Source organism: Spea bombifrons, chromosome 4, assembly GCF_027358695.1.
Source record: "Spea bombifrons isolate aSpeBom1 chromosome 4, aSpeBom1.2.pri, whole genome shotgun sequence".
In the NCBI taxonomy this organism is placed as follows: Eukaryota; Metazoa; Chordata; class Amphibia; order Anura; family Pelobatidae; genus Spea; species Spea bombifrons.
Window position 1 is genome coordinate 78,476,059 of NC_071090.1, and position 20,720 is coordinate 78,496,778.

At 37.9% G+C, this 20,720-nt stretch overlaps 1 protein-coding gene across 1 annotated transcript in view; it reads left to right on the forward strand.

Annotated features, from left to right (window-relative positions):
• THSD4 (thrombospondin type 1 domain containing 4) overlaps nucleotides 1-20,720 on the forward strand; it is a 246,778-nt gene that overhangs the window by 104,422 nt on the left and 121,636 nt on the right. The window lies entirely within an intron of this gene.

The window sequence follows — 20,720 nt, forward strand, 5'->3', positions numbered from 1 at the left end:
AAAGAGAAATCAAGCAACTGTGGGTTACACTGTTGAACATTTTTTATTGAAGATTAATGTAGGATGATAACATAACAGATAGGTCTGTGAAACCTAAGCTCTATAAGATAAAACATCAAGCAACTGGGAGTACTTACATTTTACTACCACTGACCTTGAAAATGATAAACGTGTGACTCAAGTATGGTCATCATCTTCTGTGATAGGTTGCAAACTCCTGTTGTGCTGCCATTGCTTCCAGCTCCTGCTCATTGATGCATAATTGAGATCCGCCAGGCTAGGAAGACTAACCGTCATAGTAACTTGTTTGATTAGTATGAGCTATCATCTTTCTCCTTGATAGATAGAAAGGTGATGGAAAAGTTCCTGACCCTGAGTGTGTGAAGTAAATCACAGAACCTATACCTGTCAACAGTTGCAGATCCTGCAGTTTTAGAAAGTATCAGTGTGACCGTTATGGGAAACCCTCAACTTTGCAAGTACAACAAGGTTAAGCCGATCTTCTTGTCAAAAAGTACTTTGCATAGTGGGGCGTATTAACATCGTTTATGTCATCTGAACAGATTAGTCTCAAAACAACAAGATTTTGCAGTCCTTGTAAGTCAGTTCTGTTGCTGCCCTGTAGGCGGTTAAGATTTTTTGCACTTACATAAAATTAATGGGACAATAAATAACAAGGCCACCGCTGAAGCGTAAGTTATAGTTCATATGATTTGTTCTGGACGGTTAATTATGATTGTGCCAGCCTTGATTCCCAAGATCTTTCACCTTAATCTGTAAAGCCTGAACAAGAACGGCTTGGCTACCAAGATCGTACATTTGAGATGTGTGAGGTCAGTTGTGACAGAACAGTGTCCACTCTAGCATCAAAGAAAGGCTATCTGAATTGAATATGCCTTGAGTTAGTTCAGATGCTGTGGACGAGGTAGACATCAGAACAAGACAGTGTATGGTATTATTGTGTACTGGCTCCATGATTTCTGATGGTGACGCTGGCTACACCACTAACTACAGCCACAGAACCAAACATTTAGGGGGTATGGTCATGTGCATATTTTTTTTAGCAAAGTGGGACATAGTAAGTAAAAAGTATATATTTATTTCAATATAAGCATAGCTAAAGTAACAACTTACGCTTATATGTTTGTGTGCTGTTTTCTATTAATTTGTCCAGGGTATAAGGTTAAAGTTCAAAATAAATCCAGGCACGCACCTTATTTTCTGTACGCCTACTATGAGCACTAACCCGTTTATGTGAAGGTTATGGTTGTCGGTTTAAGATGAATGTTCTTGTCCCTGAATGTTAGAGATTGTGGTGTATAAGACTGGGGCATGGGGCAGATCTATAAAGGTTTGGTTTGGAGGCAACGTTATCTGAACACTTTCCTGCTGCTGTTAAAACAATACAAACTTTTATTTATTTTTTTGAAACTTTTTCTGCTTTATTCACATTTTGCATATACTGTGATGTAACATATGTAAAGCTATTTCCCTCCCTTCATGCGAGAGAGAGAGCATGTTTCTATTAACTATCATTTGCTCTATACGTAAATGTCTAGTAGAATAGTACACAAACAATACTGCACATGTTAGGATACTGTTCACCCTCATCAATCAATATACAAAAAGATAACACCAACACCATTTCTTTTTCAATGGTTTACTTATGTCTTAAGGGGTATGATTAAGATATGTGACAGAAACATTGCCCCTGACATCATAAATATACCACAGAACAAAGAATGGAGTTAGATTTAAAAATATAATAAAACATATAAAAATATCCATATAATGCTATATAGTAGGGCTGCAACTAACGATTATTTTAATAATCGATTAGTTGGCCGATTATTTTTTCGATTAATCGATTAATCGGATAAAAAAAACAATATGCCAATTTTTCGTTTATTTAAAATAATTTTAAGAACTAGATGTTAAAAACAACTTGCATTGTGCCCCCACCCCTTTGCACTGTGCCCCCACCCCCACTCTGCCCTGCATCCCCACCCCCACTCTGCCCTGCACCCAGTCTCACACCCTGCAATGCCCCCCACCCCCACTCTGCTCTCTCTCTCTCTCTCTCTCTCTCTCTCTCTCTCTCTCTCTCTCTCTCTCTCTCTCTCTCTCTCTCTCTCTCTCTCTCTCTCTCTCTCTCTCTCTCTCTCTCTCTCTCTCTCTCTCTCTCTCTCTCTCTCTCTCTCTCTCCTCCCCCCAGTCTCGCACATAAACATTCGCACAGACAATAGACATAAAGAGTACTTACCTCCGCTACGAACTTGTTCCACTTCAAACTTGATAGTAGACGCGCGTCACCTCCGTCGTCACGTAGCATGAAGAAGGCGGAGACTGCAGAGCGTGGAGCAGAACCGGGGAACGCAGGCGGAGGTAAGTAAAAGGAGCCTAGTGCTCCAACGACGAATCGATCACTCGATTAATCGATAACGGAAATCGTCGACAACGATTTCCGTTATCGATTATTATCGATTTTATTGATTCGTTGTTTCAGCTCTACTATATAGTGGTCTGTATTGACCATTACTGACTATAAACATATAGCATAAGCATTTGTACCTAATAAATGTTTTCCCAAAGAACAAAAAAGCCAGCACCAAATGTTTTCTTTAGTCTTCAAAAGAACCTAAGCAAAAATATATGCTTTTGCACAAATTATCACTGTAGGCAGAGTCTTTATTCGAACTTAATACATTTTACTGGCCCAACATACAAAACGATGTAAAGTTAAATAAGATGTTAGGGCCTCTGAAGAAGCGATCTCTGAGGTCTGAACACCTATATAACTTTACATGGTTTCCTAAGCTGGCCCAAGAAAATTCCATTTTCGCATGGGCTTATAGGCATACCTGGGAACTTCTGGGCCTTCCCTTGCGGGACGCGGCCAGGACTGTACACTGACTGGGCGGTCCCAGTGATGTTGGTGGGCGGCCCTCCTGACGTCAGGGGCGTTTCCACGGCAGTGGGAAACACCCCCTTTTAAAAGAAAAATGGGCAGGGAGCGCGGTGTGTCAAGACCCAGCTCCCGCGACACAGAGGATTCGGGTCTTGACATGTCAAGGGCTGCATACAGTTGTATGTTTTATTAGACTAATAATCATAGATGAAAATGATATATCATAGAGTATCCCTAAACTACCTAAACTACCTAAACTATCCCTAAATTTTTTATGAAAGACATAAAAATGAATTATGTTGAGCAAGGGTCTGCAATAGCTACTCCACACCTCTTAAGATTTTGCAATAGACTGTTTCTCTGTTAGTCACAATTCCACGGTATATTGACAAAAATATTGAAGTTGGGGTTTTATTGGCTAGTAACAGATATTTTTAACTAACCATACCAAACTTTTCTATTTATTAATTTAATTTATTAAATGCTATTTATCTCTTAAGTTAGTTGACCTCTTTGCGCCATGGAAGAAGGGAGGAGAATAAAGAAAACCACCATTTACTATTCTAAATGTTCCATACCAGAGATGATTGAATATGTGTATCATGAGGATATTTCATGGTCTACCTCTAGTTCCCAGTCTAATAAATCTATGTTTTTTCCCTCTTGAACTTATTTTTTAATTCATTAATCATGCAGCATTTTTGGAAGAGCAAATTGTGCAATTCTTGGCGGAATACCTGACATTTTCGAGCTTGGGTGGGATTCTTGGCTTCGTTAGATAAGCACAGAATTTCTACTCCAGACCTAGGCTTCCTTTTCCGTAATATCATTATTAGGATTTTATTTTTCTCCTCTTCTCAACCACAGTTTGACAGCTATGTATATTAAGACACATTTTATTTTTGTTGGCCAGCTGATAATAAAACTTCTTAATCTGTTAAATGCGCTCATATTTTATTTTAATAACAGCATAAAAGGACACCTTATTTAAGTAGTAAGTTTATAGCTCGATCTTCAGGATACTCCACACCCACTTATATTGTGGGATCAGACTTCCTGATGTTTTTCCAGATCTGTCTTTTCATGTTATTGTAGAATGTACCCGTAATGTCTTCATGTAAACATGGCACAATCCATGAAAGTGGCCCAAAAAGCGCATTCCACCTTCTCCTTCCAATTTCCAATATTTACTTTGAAAAATATCCCTCTGGAAGCTCTCATTCCAGCTATAGAATGTCTTATCACAATTTCTTTTCAATAATTTAAACGGTTGTAGGCTGAGATACTGTGCAGTCAATAAATCCTCTAGGCTTTAGGCTGTTCTCTGTGTATCTAGGTTTTATCAGAGAATGAATGCTTGAAATTAAATAGGGATATCCACTAAGATGTTTTATATTACTTTTAAAATGGCTTTTCTCGTTTATTCAATATCTCAGATACCTTTGGATACCCTATTGGTTTGTATATAAGATTTTTTTTTAATTTCAAAATATATAATATGAACACTCCAATTAACTGCCATGTTATTTATGAAAACTAACTGCTGTTTAGCAATAGTGAAATAAAATCATGTAATTTGTCTAAATAAGCCTTTTATCTATCATCAAAACAGCAGACAAAGTTTTACTTTATAGCATTTTGTTCACACCTGCCTAAAACTTTTGCACAGTACTGCATATATTCCAATGTTAATTGTCACATCTGGTTTAGTTAGGATCCCAGCGTAATGCATCATTATGGAAGGATTAAGCTTTAACATGGAATCTTTCACTTGGAAATTTTGATAAAAAATGACTTACTACAATATTGATTGCTATAAAGCGCGGCTTTAGGTCACAGCCCAAATGCTGTTGACTGTGTATAGCTTGCAATGGCCACCTTGGTGAGATTGCTTTTAGGCTTAATGCTAATGCAATGTATTAAACCTTTATTCAAAAACATTCTGCATAGTGATGACCATAAACTCACAGATATGCCTTATGCATTTCAAACTAACCCCCACTAAAAATAAGCTATTGTAATACATGATGTGGACAGTATTTACTACGCAAGAAAACACTGGAAATTTTTCATTTAACATTTCTTAAAAAACACACTATACTGTTCAAATCCCTAGTGTAATTTCTGTATGTATTTTTAGCTAGAATGAAGCTGCCTGTATATCTGAATTGCACACAGTAATATTGTTATTACTACTTTTGTTTAATTTCACAGTATAATTATTATGCATCTCTTCAAATGCCCCATTTTGATCCTTTATCTGTGTCATTAAGGAAGAGATTCTGAAGCAAGCGAACAGTTGATCTATTAGTTAAGGTCAGAATTAAGTTCACCTTGACATATAGTCTTGTAAAACTAGTACATGATTTCTCAGGGTCACCATCGGGGGCGTTCACCTGGCCCTGAGGCGGGAACACGGGTGCATAGCAAGGTGTGCTTATGAGAGGATCGTGAGGCAGAGTGATGGTTAGAGCAATGGGTGGGACAATGGGAAGGATGTGGGTGGGACAATGGGAAGGATGTGGGTGGGACAATGGGAAGGATGTGGGTGGGCTGATGGCCATGGAGCCCAGGCATTACATTGGTAATGGGCCCCCAGATTTCTCATGGCGGTCCTGTGATTTCTTGCATAATTTGAAATGTCCTGGTAAAAATGCTCCCATTTTCCACATCTAAGAAAAATATTTTTCTATTTTACAAAATAAATAAGTATATTTGCTATTTATTAACTCTTCTCTGCCTCCATTGAATACACATACAACACACAGGAATCGTATCCAGAAAAGGAAGAGCACAGCTACCCTAAGGTTCTCAATTCCACATGAAATTGTTGCCATTGCCCACATTTAAATTGAAATCATTTTTAGGTTGACTATATTACACTATATTTTGTTTTCAATTTTTTTGTCTTTTATCTATATATATATGGAGTTTTGCATTTGGAAAATCCTACATTGATTTAATATACATTTTTTTGTAGTTCTGGGTGAGACAAGTAGAGGGAAGATGGAGCTGGGGTGTTGAAAGGCGCAGTGCACACAACACTGTTTTATTGTAATACATTAAACGTATACTTACATTTCATTTCGGGAAGAATTGAATGAAGATTACTCCATCATTTTTTCATAGCTACAATTCATTTAAATGTTTTTTTTTTAATTTTAAAAATACATCATAAAGAAATTTCAAAATGTTGAAATTTCTGCAGTCAAAATAAATTTCAGCAAAAATACCATTTCAAGCTTTCTGTTTTTCATTATTGCATGAATAACAAAAGAGCCGTACTGGGTGGCTTATGCGAGATCATCCAAGGATAATTCTAAGATGCTGCATATAAAGAAACTATTTAAACATGCATCTTCCTTTTACAACTGTAGGACTATAACTCCCATGATCCTCAATCATCATTTAGCTCAGTACAAGATGGCTAAAGTACTAAGGATGTAAAGCTTAATTTCCTTTAAACAAATAAAGTATTCGCCTAAATTACCAATATGTATAAATATAGTTTGAAAGCATCAAGATTTGTATAAGGTTTTACAAACAATTCTTCCACAAAATGAATACTTTATTTGGGCACATTGCTATTGGATATTCTTTATTGTATGATGTACAGTAATTTTACATTTTTCCCCAGATAGTAAATTGGATTTCTAAATGGCAGGACTCCCTAGTACAATACAATTTGCCTTATATTTCATTCTGCTTCCCCTTTCTCATCTTCTTTCTCTCCTCATTATCTTTCCCCTTCATATAGCACCAGTAATCATGTGTATTCACCATGATTTAACCAAAAACATTTTTGTAAAACATTGTTTTTGAGGATTGCAATTTGGTGCAGTTTGCTCTCACTGAAAGCATTGAAATCCACAATAGCTTTTTAGAATAATATAATTTACCTATAAATACAATATAATGTTCACCAAGTTATGTTCTCATACTCTTTATTTGAGTATTATTATTATTATCATTTGATTAAATATTGTACTGAATAATGATTAATGGTTATTATTTCAAAAACATTTTCATACACTTATAAATGAAGGATAACACAAAAAGCCTGTGAATTGAAACCAAGAATTTTAAGGTCATTGTGTTTCATTCGATGGCCACTTGGGGGCACTGTTTAACTGACATAAAAAATACATTTTCTGTAGTCCATGGATTGTGCTCAATAGGAAATGATGGAAAATCCATATATTTTACTCTAATTATAGACTACAGATTATTTTTGAATTGCTAAAAGCAGTTTTGCTTTTAGATTTATGTGCATTGCAACCCACTTTATCAGCCTGGTGATGCAGTTCACAGACACAATTTCTTTTGTTTATTGAAATTATTTGTCAAGAATCTATTTCTGCAAAGTCCCTACAGTTAGAATTTTTGAGATGCAGGTTTAAGTTAAATGAATATTTCACAGCTGAATGGTGGCCAGTAGGTAAGTCTCATTTATCCACCTATTTAGGAATAGATTCCACAATGATTAGCACAAAAAAGGTAAGCATATCTGTTGCTGTGGAGCCGGCATTTCTATACAGATGATTTAAAGAAAAATAATATTCCATTCATTGCTCGATGCAGACCTCAACCTTTTATATGCATATGTTACTAACATGCAGTCATATTTAGCTACCCATTAACTCCTTGCAGGATGTGGAGTAAACAAAACCTTCTATTAAATATCCCTGCTGTCCAATCAGTTATTTCATTTAGAACAGCATAGTTCATAAATGTGCCTTCTTATGATTGTCCTTGTTCCCACCTGTTGATAAGCAATACACGTGGTTGTTATTAAACACTATGCTAGATACATTATTGTCATTGGTTTGAGCATCACAACAAAATCTAAGGTCTAAATAGAGGTGGACTTTGAATGTAGATAAGATCGCAAGAACATGGCCTTCTTCTCCTTTGCACCAGTTTGTTATTGTATATGTTTATAAATTGTTCTAATGAATGTAACAGCACTGCAGAATCGTCCGGCGCTTTATAAATAAATATAATGTAATGTAAAGAACCATCACAAACGCACATCCCTTGTACAGTGCTGTGGAATATCATTGAGCTATATGAATCAGTAAGTAACTCTTATCTCTGTCCATTTTTTCTTCCTGTAAAGTCCTTATACCTTATTTTGCTTTCGGCCTTGTACTAAGCTCCTTATGTGTTTAAATTTTAATTATCTCTATCTCTACCACTTCTGTTGGAAGGCTGTTCAACTTGCCTACCACAACCCTCTCAATTAAAACTTCCTTATATTCCATTTAAGAAGAAAAAAATCCACTTGCAATATTTCTGCAATGTGCCAGGCACATGCCAATCCTATTTCATGAACCATCCGGCTGTATTAAATTCAGCAACTATTTTACTGTGATAAGCAAATTCTGGTCCAAGCCTATTTCATGCATTGCATAGTTTTATAGCTGAGCAATATATCAGTATCATTCCTTCCCTTCACATCACATCAACCAAATGATGCATTATTTTAACATAGATCCCCTACTAACCAACTGGCATTAGATTTTTGTAAAAGGGGTTATATGTTCTTTTTGTTCCATACATCAATGATTTAATATATTCATTATCTAAACAACTAAAATGGTATCTACTAAACCACATTGGGTTCTAAACTAAAGCAGCCTTTTCATGATGTACTTGATTTGTTGTGCTCCTATGTTTATTGTCACGCCAACATGTATCCCAATAAACCTCAGTTTAGGTTTATTGGGATACATGTTGGCGTGACAATTTTAGAGATGAGTGTATCTGAAACTGAAGGCCTGGCTGCTGTACACCAGGACAGTTGTGCGTGTGTGTGGTGGAATGTAAAGGATATAAGCAACGGAATTGAATTTAGAAATGCTTTAGAACAGATGAGCTGTTTGATGCTATCTGCGGTGCTACTGTTTAACTTAAGTAGCCACATCTCCCCACCTAAGGAATGGAGAGGAGGAACCAAACTATGCTTCTTCACTCCTGTTTTAGATGGCCTCTCTAAATCATTTGGCCTGGGGACCATTAAAACTAATATTGTCCTTGTTTGACTCTGAGGCAGTGAAAAAAAACCTTGAGACTCTGTGTCAAAAACAATTCCAAGCTCTGCCTGTTTCAATACCATTAATCATCGCTGTCCAGTTTTATTAAAGCCCTGATAGCAGACAGGTTTATATATGCATTAGATGTTTTTCGTTTTTATAATATCTGATACTAACTAAACATAGGAATTGCAAATTAAGTTTGAATTATTCTTGTTCAAACATCTTATATAAACAGATATCTGCGTCATTTATGTGAACTTAAACAGGGCATATCTTAAAAACAAGACAGCGTCAGGATAGTGTTTCTGTGTCCTTAAGGCAGAAAGTATTTTATAGCCATCTACGGAGTGGACTTTAAAATCACCCTGGGCAGTGTGTGTTTACTATTATACCTTATAACATTCTGGACCCACTGATGAGTTTAATAATGTATGGTAAATTCTGCACATTGGAATGTTTTTCATGGGTATTGTGGGTGATAGGGTCAGTATTGCACTTGGGCTGTGGATTGCTTTTGATGTTCCTGTGACCCTCCTAAATCATTTTAGTTCTTTTCTGCTTAAATGCTTATGAGTAAAGAAAAGTGAGCATTGGACACTGACAATAAACCTGAAGCTCGAAAGAGGAATGGTGTGGGAAACGGGCATTGTGTACCTTTACTCATGCATAGCTCCCCCGGACACAATAGCAGCACCATTTCATCTGATGCAAATTCCACCAACAGTTTAAACACTGTGCTATGTTCTTCTTAAGCTGGGTATTATTGAACTGAATTCAGAAGTGTACTGCGATTGAATGGGAAACATTAGAACTCGCACACTGCTGTATTTTGTCTATGGTTCGCTTAAGAAAGATTCAACTTTTAGGAATCATTGGTGCAAACAATTCTATGCGGCATTCAATATATGTAACAAATTGCAAATTTTGGGCATTTTTCAAATTTGTCTTGTGATAAGTGCCTATTCTCAAATCTAAATGAAAATATTGAAACCATTTTTTGTAATGTTTTGGACATCAAGTAGTCTCCTCTCTTAAGTCTCCTAGCTCTTCCTTATGTATCTTGGTACTCTTGGTAATCCCATCTTGTGTTTTTATGCTTACCATATCTGTAACCTGTCTCTGTTAATGGTTTGCACATTACTCTAGTACATCCCTCTTCAAACAGTATTAACACTATACAAAAATCAAATTGGTGGGTTATATGTGGCATTTTCTATTAATAATTGAAATAGGTAAAATATTTCTTACATTATATAATGTGCCCTAATTTCACTACCAATATTTTTACCATGATTTAATGTTTTAATGAATGTTTTACTACTAAAGTAAAAAAAAAAATCTCCAGTTGATTTCTTCTGCATATAATGAGGTCTGCAGCACATGTGCTGTTTTCTGTAGAACAGGGACTTTCATTCTTACTGCTGAGTCTTAAAACTCTGACTTCCTAATGTTTCATGACATTAAAATCTTTTATAGATTTTCATTTTCTTATGGTTCTGTGGAACTGAACTTCATTGAAATATATCTGGTTGAGCAGACAATTTTCTTTTGGAAGTGTTTGGTTTAATAATTGATCCATGTCGGGTGACATTGGTTGTTTTAGGAGCAATTGAAATACACAAAGTTCAACATACACATAACAAAACAAGAAATGCTCAGACAGTAGAGTATTCCAGTGATCTATCAATGGCAAGAAAAAGTAAGTGAACCCTTTGGAATTACCGGCAATATGTTTTAACTAATAACACACAAATACATAATTCAAACATTCACAGAATGGGTTGGAAAAAGTATGTGAACCTAGGCTAAACATTTTAACAAAAGCAATTAGAAGTTAGCAAACCTAAAGTCTGATCAATGAAACGGGATTGGAGGTGTGTTTTACAGCTACTTTAACATACAAGAAACATTCATACATTTTGAGTTTGCTATTCTCGAGAAGCATCTGATGATGTGAACCATGCCTCAGAAAATGAAATCTCAAAAAACCTACAATCAAGAAATTACTGATTTACATGAAGCTAGAAACTCAAAGAGCTTGCATATTCATGTATACACAGTTAGACAAATTGTTTATAAATGTAGACTATTTAGTATTCTGGCTACTCTCCCTAGAAGTGAGACCCCAGCCAAGATAACAAACCAGAATGCTCAATGTAAAAAAGAACCCTAGAGTTACAGCTAAAGTCTTGAAGGAATCATTGGAATTTTTGTGGACTGATGAATCTAAGGATTAATTTTTCAGAAAGAATGCGCAACACTATGTATAGTGTAAAAAGGGCACCACATATAAAACATCATCCTAATGGTGAAGTATTGTTGTGGGAGCATCATGAACTGCTTTGCTGCCTCTTGGCCAGGACAGCTTTCCATCATCAAGAGGACAATGAATTCCCAGGTTTATTAAGGAATCATACAGGACAATCTGGGTGGCTGTATGCCAGGTGAAGCTCAAAAGAAGTTGTGTTATACAGCAGGGCAATAACCCTAAGCCTCAAAGTAAATCTACTACAGAATGGTTTCACAAAAACAAAATCTGCCTTTTGGAGTGACCCAATAGAGACGCTCTGGAATGACCTCAAGTGAGCCCTTCACACAAGACATGCTAAGAATATGGCTGAGCTTAAGCAGTTCTGCATGGAAGAATCATCCATATTTTTCCTTACTGTTGTGCAGGTCTGATCTGCAGCTACCAGAAGCGCTTGTTTGAGTTATTGCTACAAAAGGAGGGTCAACCAGTTATTAAATCCAAGGGCTCATTTACCCTTTCCACCAACATTGTGAATGTTTAATGTGTGTGTTCAAGAAAGATTATGATTGTTTGTGTGTTATTAGTTTAAGCACATTGTTTTTGTCTATACTTGTGACTTAGTTGTTGGTCAGAACACATTTTATCAACAAGTAGTGCAACAAACTATTTGTTATTTTGAATGGTCAATCCAAATTAACATTAATTTAATAATCTTATCCTTTACTTTTCTAGCCTTACAGGCAGATTTCTGTCTTTTGGTCCATTACGTTGTTGCAATGAGCAGACATCCAGAAAGTGATGTCATTACCTGGGAACTATACAGGTTTGACCCTGCTTCTCCAGGCCTCCTGCTCAGGTTCTTCTTTCTCAGGGCAGGGAGCAACGTTTGGTCTTGCCCATTTAGCATTCACTCTCCTCCAACTAGCCCTGCTCCTACAACAAAGCTAGCCACACCCATACACACACATCTAGCTCCACCTATTTGCACCTAACCTATAGTCCAAACCTTTAGTGATGATACTCGCACAGAAGATGGAGAGCTCTTGGGCAGTCTACTATGGGAAATATTCAGGTACGATGATATTATATTCTGCTCATCTGCACAGTGCACCATCTATAGGTGAGAATACTGCGCTGGAGGAGCCAGAACAATCCATTGTCACACTACTAGCCCATAAGACTAAAGTTATTCCTTCTTTTATGTTGAAGCTTATAGATTTTATTTTGGCATGCATTATACTTTAATTTTAATTCTCCAACACAGTAACTTTTAAATGCCCCAAGATTGTTTTGCTGAAAGAAACAACATACTAGAGATTTTGACAGCATAGGTAAAATGTATATTTTTTGCATTTTACAATGTCTTTTAAGGGATAAAAAAAAAATAATGAAATAAATAAATGGACATTATTTATTTCATACTAGTCCTTGTGGAAGTCTTTGTATTCATGTTTGACAAATACATAAGTGTTCAAAGTATTATCAAAATTAATGATAATTCATGATGCTTTTAGAGAAAAAGTAAGCTAACATTAACTAACATTAAGCTGTCATCTTGTTTAATGGCTCACTTATATATATATATATATATATATATATATATATATATATATATATACACACACACATACAGTGTATAGGAAAACTTTTTTGTTTTTGTGATGACCTTCATGTAAGAAAAATACCCTACCAAGATAAAATACTTAACATAATTTTACTTAATATTAAAAGAATATCCCCTATAGAACGTTAAATACCTTTGTTCCATCTGTAACCTCCGGAGTTAATGGTAAAGAACAGATGAACAATATCATCTCAAATGTTATTATGTTTGCTGTTATACTGTCTGAATTGATTTGCATGAACGTGCTAATGATTACGGAGTATCATGAGATTTACTTTTACATCCAGAGATTTAGAACATTGATGAAGTGATGCTGTTACGAGTTCATTACATTACTACAGTACCATTTATACATTTTCTGGGGCTTTCCCTACAGCATTTAAATTGGCCAGGAGAAATTGCCAAGGACATTGCTTTATTTATTGTCGGAGTCTAAGAACAGGCTAGCAGAGATGATATCTGTATAATAGGCAGGAACAAGTAGAACACCACAGAGTCTGTACAACAAGCAGACTGGCCAAGGGGCCTATGGCATGGGCAGACTGGCCAGGGGGTCTGTAGCACGAGCAGACTGGCCAGGGGCTACCTAGCATGGTACAAAGGTTAATACAGAAGAGGAGTCAAAGTCCACACCAACACAATGCTCTAGCGAGGAACTAGGAGTATACTCAGGTATTTCTAGGGCCTTGATTTCTATAGTAAGCCACAGGGGATGTAGAAGTAGGCAGGTATCATGCGTCCATGGGGAGGCAGAGAGACCAAATATCCAAGAGTCCCCTGGTGGCATAATGGTTAGGTGAACTACCTAACATAGACAGGGTCCCTGCTTCAAATCACTATGGCTCCTGACAGCATGAGGGTGAATGAGAATGTGAGAGAGGGTGAGTCGCAGCAAATTTTGTTTCGGAATAATAAAAAAAAAAACTTCTAATTTTGTCCGGACATGAAAGGGCAGGAAACAAAATTCAGTTTCCGAAAACAAATAGACCAAAAATGAAATGGAACATTTTTCCAAACCCTTTTTGGTCCATGTGCACAAGCCTAGTAACTATTTATTGAATGCATGCATGTTATGTTGTTATCCATCCATTCTTATGTTAAAAACAGCCTCTTGCTAAAAGGTAGATGGTTGTGCTTTGCTGTGTCTCTTTTTGCGTGTTTAACATTATTTGTATTTATCCTTTCCACATTCTTTTTTTTAAATAGTTTTTTCGTATTTTATGAGACCTATATTGGTGGTTGTGATTGTATAACTGGTTTTAGAATACATCAGTTCTTCGATTAAGGCCTGAATTCCATGTGCACAATTAGAAGTCACATCACATCGACACTAATGCTCCCTGGCACTCCTATCCCTTCAATAGCTTTGCTTTCATCTACATCTTAATGTAGGCATTGAATCAACATCAGAAAATGAGTTTTGAACAAAAATCTTAACTTGCAATCTTAGACAATGCAAAGAAATTCTAGCATAAAATGAAAGCGCTTTTGTTATGTTAATGAGATACATACTATGGCCTAGAGGTGAAATGCTTGGCAATACTGTCTTTTCTGTCTCCAAAATACACTACATGGACAAAAGTAGTGGGACACTTAACCATTACACCGACAGGGACTTGGATGACATTGCATTCTAAATATGTAGACATTAATATGTATGTGCCCCCCCCCCATTTGCAGCTATAACATCCTCCACATTTCTGGGAAAGCTTTCCACAAGATTTCTGAGTTTTTCTGTGGGAATTTTTGCTCATTCATCCAGCAGAAAAATTGTGAGGTCAGGCACTGATGTTTGACAAGAAGGCTTGGCTCGTAATCTCCTTACCAGTTCATGCCAAAGGTGTTCGATGGGGTGGATGCCAGGGCCCTGTGCAGGCCAGTCAAGTTCTTCCACACCAAACTCATCCAACCATGTCTTTATGGACCTTGCTTTATGTACTGGGGCACAGCCATGCTGGAATAGAAAAGGGTTTTCCCCAAACTATCCTCAAAAAGTTGAAAGCATATCATTGTCCAAAATGTCTTGGTATGCTGAAGGGAGATTGCCAGTCAGACCTTCTTGCCTGATAGTGCCTGACCTCACAAATTCTCTACTGGATGAATAGGCTAAATTCCCACAGAAATGTTCTAAAATGTTGTGGAAAGGCTTCCTGGAATATGGAAGCTGTTATAGCAGCAAGGGGGGGGGGCAGCTTCATTACAAGTCCCTGTAATAATCAGTTGCCCAATACCTTTGTCAATAAAGTGTATATGAAGTTTAGTAATACATTTAAAAATAATGTTTCTTAACTAGATCTTTGGTAGATCAAGATCCCTTACCTGTCATTTGAAGAATACACCAAAATATTTGTGTGAAAGTATTAAAATTGATTTACTGAAATGATTGTGGATATTAGGGCACTTATATTGGTAATACGTTCATCAACATTTCATATGTCAATTATTGATTTATAAAATAGTTCTATTGCAATTATTCCAACGTAACGCTGGATACAATGGGCACCAAATATCAGATCTAGAATGCATGAGTATGTAGGGGGGTTAGCCATAGGAAATCTGTTATTTTTAAAAACAAGCTAGAAGGTAACCATATGGTTTCTGAGTGTAACATCCATACATTATAGTGCTTAGACTTATACTGAGTGGGTTCAAAGTCTTATCAAACTGCCTCTACTGCAGATACCTTGTTACGACTTCTGGCTGAGATTATTAAGAGTTTTAGTGAACAGCAGCTGCCTTTGGACATAAATAGTTTCTTTTTCTGTATGTGTTTTGCCGCTGTGACTTTACTGCTCTGAGAAGGAATGCCACAGAATACCCAACATGTGTCTGTTTGGGAAAAGATCCGCTGTTTCTCATTTGCATTGATTGTGTGCTTGTCAGCTGTTTACATTTAAAGCTTTATGATAGTGATGCATAGGGACCAGACTGCCAGATATATTTATGTGAACTTCGCTTGGTATTTTTATTTAACCGCAAATGTCCAATTACTGTGTTATCTTTAATCTTCCTGCCCCAACTGTGACAATAGCCAGAAGGCTCTGCCCTGTGAGGACAGGCCCTTGGCTGAAGACACATTCACTGTAAAACAGGATGGAATCCATTTGCAGATGGGGTATAATGGGTGTACATTATCCAGGGAGACATCCAAAGGCCAATAAAGCAAAGTGATAATTATGGCTAATTAAATTTACGAGCTACATCGTTAAAACAAATTATTGCTGTGAGGAGGGAAAATTATGTATTTACAGCATGCCAGTGATGAAATTCTTATTTGTAGGCTGTATTTCTGCTGCATTACATACCATAGTTAAGGGTATCTTTGGCTACTGTGCGTTAAGAGTAACTTTTAGTTTAAGAAGTCTAATATAATATTGACAGTGTTTATGTTTAACTTTATTAAACTAAGCTTTACTTGTAGAAAGACTGGATGCGGTTAGTACATGTTTGTGTTTTAGGTGTGCCTCTAGACTGAAAGACTGGAACTTATATACTAGGAGGACTTTGTAGGTTGGACATTACCAGAAAATGGGTAGGACATGATTACGAAAGAACAGTAAAGAGACAATATGAGTGTTTGGGCACAAGTATGTTGCATTACCTTGGATAACCTTTTCCTTTTATTTCATCTACCCTGGGGCAACTTAACCTTTCATTGGAGGGACCTTCAGGTTTTTGTGGTCTTTAAAGCTTCTTAATGTCATTGATAACATTTGCTGCCATTGCCCACTGTATTTGTTGGCTTGTACAAAGTGTTTTTCAGTATATCACTGCTACGTCTTTATTCAAAACTATTAGTGAATACCAATTTCATACTTGTGCATTTACATGTACCAAGACGCAACCATTGGGAAGTCTCCGGGTTTGGCACAGAGAACTCAGAGAGATTCTCCGGTTCTCCGGGTCACGTAGGGTCTTGACACGCCCCACCCATTCCCCCCTTTAATGGGGTGTTTTCCGCAAAGTCAGCGGGAACGCCCACCAACATTGGGAGGCAGTCCTGGCTGAATCCCACAAGGGTAAGCTCTAGGTAGTCGGAGCCCAAAAGTTCCCAGGTGTGTATATATGGCAATAGGGGCCCTCAGCACAGCTTACGATTGGCCCACCAGAATGTTGTGCTACTTAATGTTTTCCCATGTTTAATTCAGTTTGGTTATGGTCTCTGACATCTGTTCAAAAAATGTTGCTCATCTATACCCAGGGGCGTACCTAGAGTATTTGGCACCTGGGGCGGATCCTATATGTGGCACCCCCCCCCCAGACACACTTTAAAACTGCATAGCTTCTACCGTTATATACCGACGCAGACACTAAAGGTGGTACAGCATTACTGTTATCATTATATACTGAGGCAGAAATTGACGGCGGTACAGCATAACACCTATCACTATATACTGAGGCACGCATTGACAATGGTACAGCATAATCCCTATCACTATACATTGAGCCAGACATTGACAACAGTGCAGCATAACTCCTATCACTATATACTAAGCCAAACATTATACCAATCCACACATATACCAATCCACACACATACACCAATCCACACATACACCAATCCACACATATACTAATCCGCACATACACCAATCCACACATATACCAATCCACACATACTAATCCACACATACACTAATCCACTCTCACTGTCACTCTCATGCTTTCCTACCTTTCCTCTTTTCTCCTTACAGCTCCTTTTCCTCCTCTTCGCTCCTCTTCTTCAGTTCTTCTGTCTTCTTCCAGTTCAGAGGGCACGGACAGCGGTGGGCGCGGCTTCAGTGTTGTGCGCCGGGATCTGACAACAAACCCCGGCGCACAGCAGCTGTTGCCGCACGGATCGCAAGGGAGCGGTATCGGAGGTCTTGAACAGACCTCCGGCTCCCTTGAGTGATTTTAAGCCGGGTTCAAGGGAGATCCTTGAACCGGCTTAAAATCACTCAAGGGAGCCAGGGGTCTGTTAAAAACCTCAGATACCGCTCCCTTGCGAGCCTGCTGCTCCAGCGGCGGACGTTACTGTCCGTCTCTGGAGGGGTGCCGGCAAGTTGGCACCCCCCTGATGAGCGGCACCCTGTGCGGACCACCCCCCCGCCCCCCGCTAGGTACGCTACTGTCTATACCCACTCGTCTGTGCTCACTATACCTCCGTTCAGGTAGCCATTCTTAGTTTTGGTTGTTCAAAGGGATTTATCACTTAAATTGTGCAAATGGATTTGTCTCTTTGATACAACTGCTAGTTGTATAGCAGGGTTATGCTGTATTCTTATAATAAAGTTCTTGTTTTCACTTACCTATTGCAACAAATAGTGAGTTAAATGGATACTTAAGTCAGTGCCTTTACATTTTCGTGGTATCCATCTTGAGAATGCATGGGGGGCTCAACATAATCCCATTATGCAGTTGACCCCTTCCCCAACTCACATCTGTTTGCCATGTAAAAGATGTGTTTGGGTATTACTAGTCTGCTCCATTGCTAGCCCTGCATGCATGCATGGAAAGAGCTCCCTATGGCTATATTCATCAGACCAATGAGGAGGTGGGGATCTCCAGCTCCTCCATAAAGTAAATGATTTTCTTAATACATTGTATGAATTCAAAAGTACCTACAATATGCTGTTACATGAATCCAATCTTTAGGGGGCACCTTGGGACACTTAAATGTATATTTAAATAATACACAGAAATTCAGATTAGTCAAAATGCCCTCAGAGCCTGACACATGCAGAACATACATCTTGTATAAATTGGTTGGTATAAACCTGACAGTGAAATTTGAAATGATTTATAAGACACTATGGTATACTAAAAGTGAAAAATTACAGAATTCTCCATTAGCTTTGTATTATGTTGAGATTTGGGGTATATGTTTATAAAATCATTCATAGTTTGTAGAGATAACGTAGAACCCTATTCCGACTTGCCATGCCATCATTTAAATCAGGCTAATGACCCCCAAGGTAAATTGATCCTTACAATGCTGTTCATCTGACGCAATTTAGCCTTGTTTTTTTAACCAGTTAATCTAAAATATATTTATTTATTTAGCACCAGCTCGTCTGTTGGGTTTGGCCACATGGACCAGCTTGGCCACCAATGACTTTGTAGTCGGTTCACCTTTTTTAGTTCCTTGGTACACTTTTGATAGGTACTGACCATTTCAGACTGGGAACATCCCACAAGAGCTGCAGTTTTGGAGGTGCTCTGATCAAGTCATCAAGTCATCAAAATTTGGCCCTTATATAAGTTATCAACTCTATCCTTTATTTTCCCATTATCTAAATACCCTTGCCTAAGCATGCCCCCTTCATTTTGCTACAATATTCAACAATCATTTTTATTAAATTATATATTTGAACACAGATGTGTAACATATGTGAGGGCCCTGCTGCAATCCATGCATGGCATGGGCCCACAGCTTACTTCTCTGGTGCTTGCACACTGTGGAATCAGTTTTGCTTTTACCATGAGGTCACGTAACATGACCCCCCTGCATTTCTGCCTCCCTGTGCCGGTCCAAAATTATTCACTGGCCCTGGTCAAGTAAGATCAGCCCTTTGAAAACAATTTTGAACCTGCCCAATAGAAGCAGGAACACAGTGGTCTGCCAGTCAGCGCCATCACATCCTAACATCATATCCGTGCAGTACTGACATACACGCAGTGGGAGTAATTATACGTGTGGCCACGACTGAAGCCACCAATGTAGCTGCAGTCGCAAAATCTATTTTGCCTCTACAGCTTCGATGGCAGCCTCAGCAATGGACAATAGTACAATAAGATGGCTGGCCTCAAGACCAGACACAAGGGAGGCAGCCTACCGGGAAATCTCCTGGGCCAGTCCGGCCCTGTTATCTGAAAATATACAATCCTGTTAAAGTCTGTTTAATGCTTAAGGGGGCTTGTGTAATGGGTTTCCTTGCTTGGGAACATTTCTCTAAACTCTTTATTGGAATAGGAATTAACTATGTTTTGACTCCTTGCTAAGTCATAACAAGTAGAGCTCAAGCGAAAACAAAATCCTTATCTGTACTTACTATAAATGAGTATATTAAGAAATAAGCCTGCTTGTGTGGTTGTCTCAATGCTGGTTCAGTCCAGATATTCTGGCAGTAGTATGAAATTGTCTGTTTTGGGAAACAGACCTGTGATTTCTGGTTTGAGTAAAAAACATATTGTCCTGGCTCTCTGATTAATCCCATTTATGATTCATATTTGAATAATTTAGTCCATGTTTAAACGGATTCATTTACTTCCAGTAACAATATAAATAGGATTTAGTGGCGTTTGGGATTTTTAACTCTGTGACTAATCCATTATGTAATATATCTATATATGTATGTAGCAGTTATAATACTCTGTACTCTTACAGAACAAACCTATGCCACCTACCCCTAAAGACAGTGGAGTATTCTAGCTGACTGCAGCATATACAAGGTTGGTGGACCCTGGCCTTCATAGCGCCCCATAGCTCTGAATGGGTCATTTGGAGAGATCATGGATGGAACTGGCCCAGTAGTGCTACTGAGGTCTGAGCAGACCTCATATCCTGGCACTCTGCCCTAGAAGATTGGCAGAGGAAGAAGTCCTCATCAGTTTAGTTGGTTTGAGTGAGGGTGATTACCCGAGTCAGGCCTAGTTATACCCTGATATAGTGATAAATACAGCACTGCCTCCTAATATTGTGTAAGCAATGAATATCTGCATAAAATTCAGCTATTACAGGGTGGGATGGGTTTTGACAGAGTTGTATGACAGAAAGCATTATACAAAATGAATTGTCAAACAGCACCCCAATATGTGTTCAGCAACATCTGTTGAGTACAGTGATACTAAATGCATGGGTTTGTCTGGTTGTTTGGGGGCTAAAAGGCCACATTTGGGAAAGTGTTTTTTCCCATT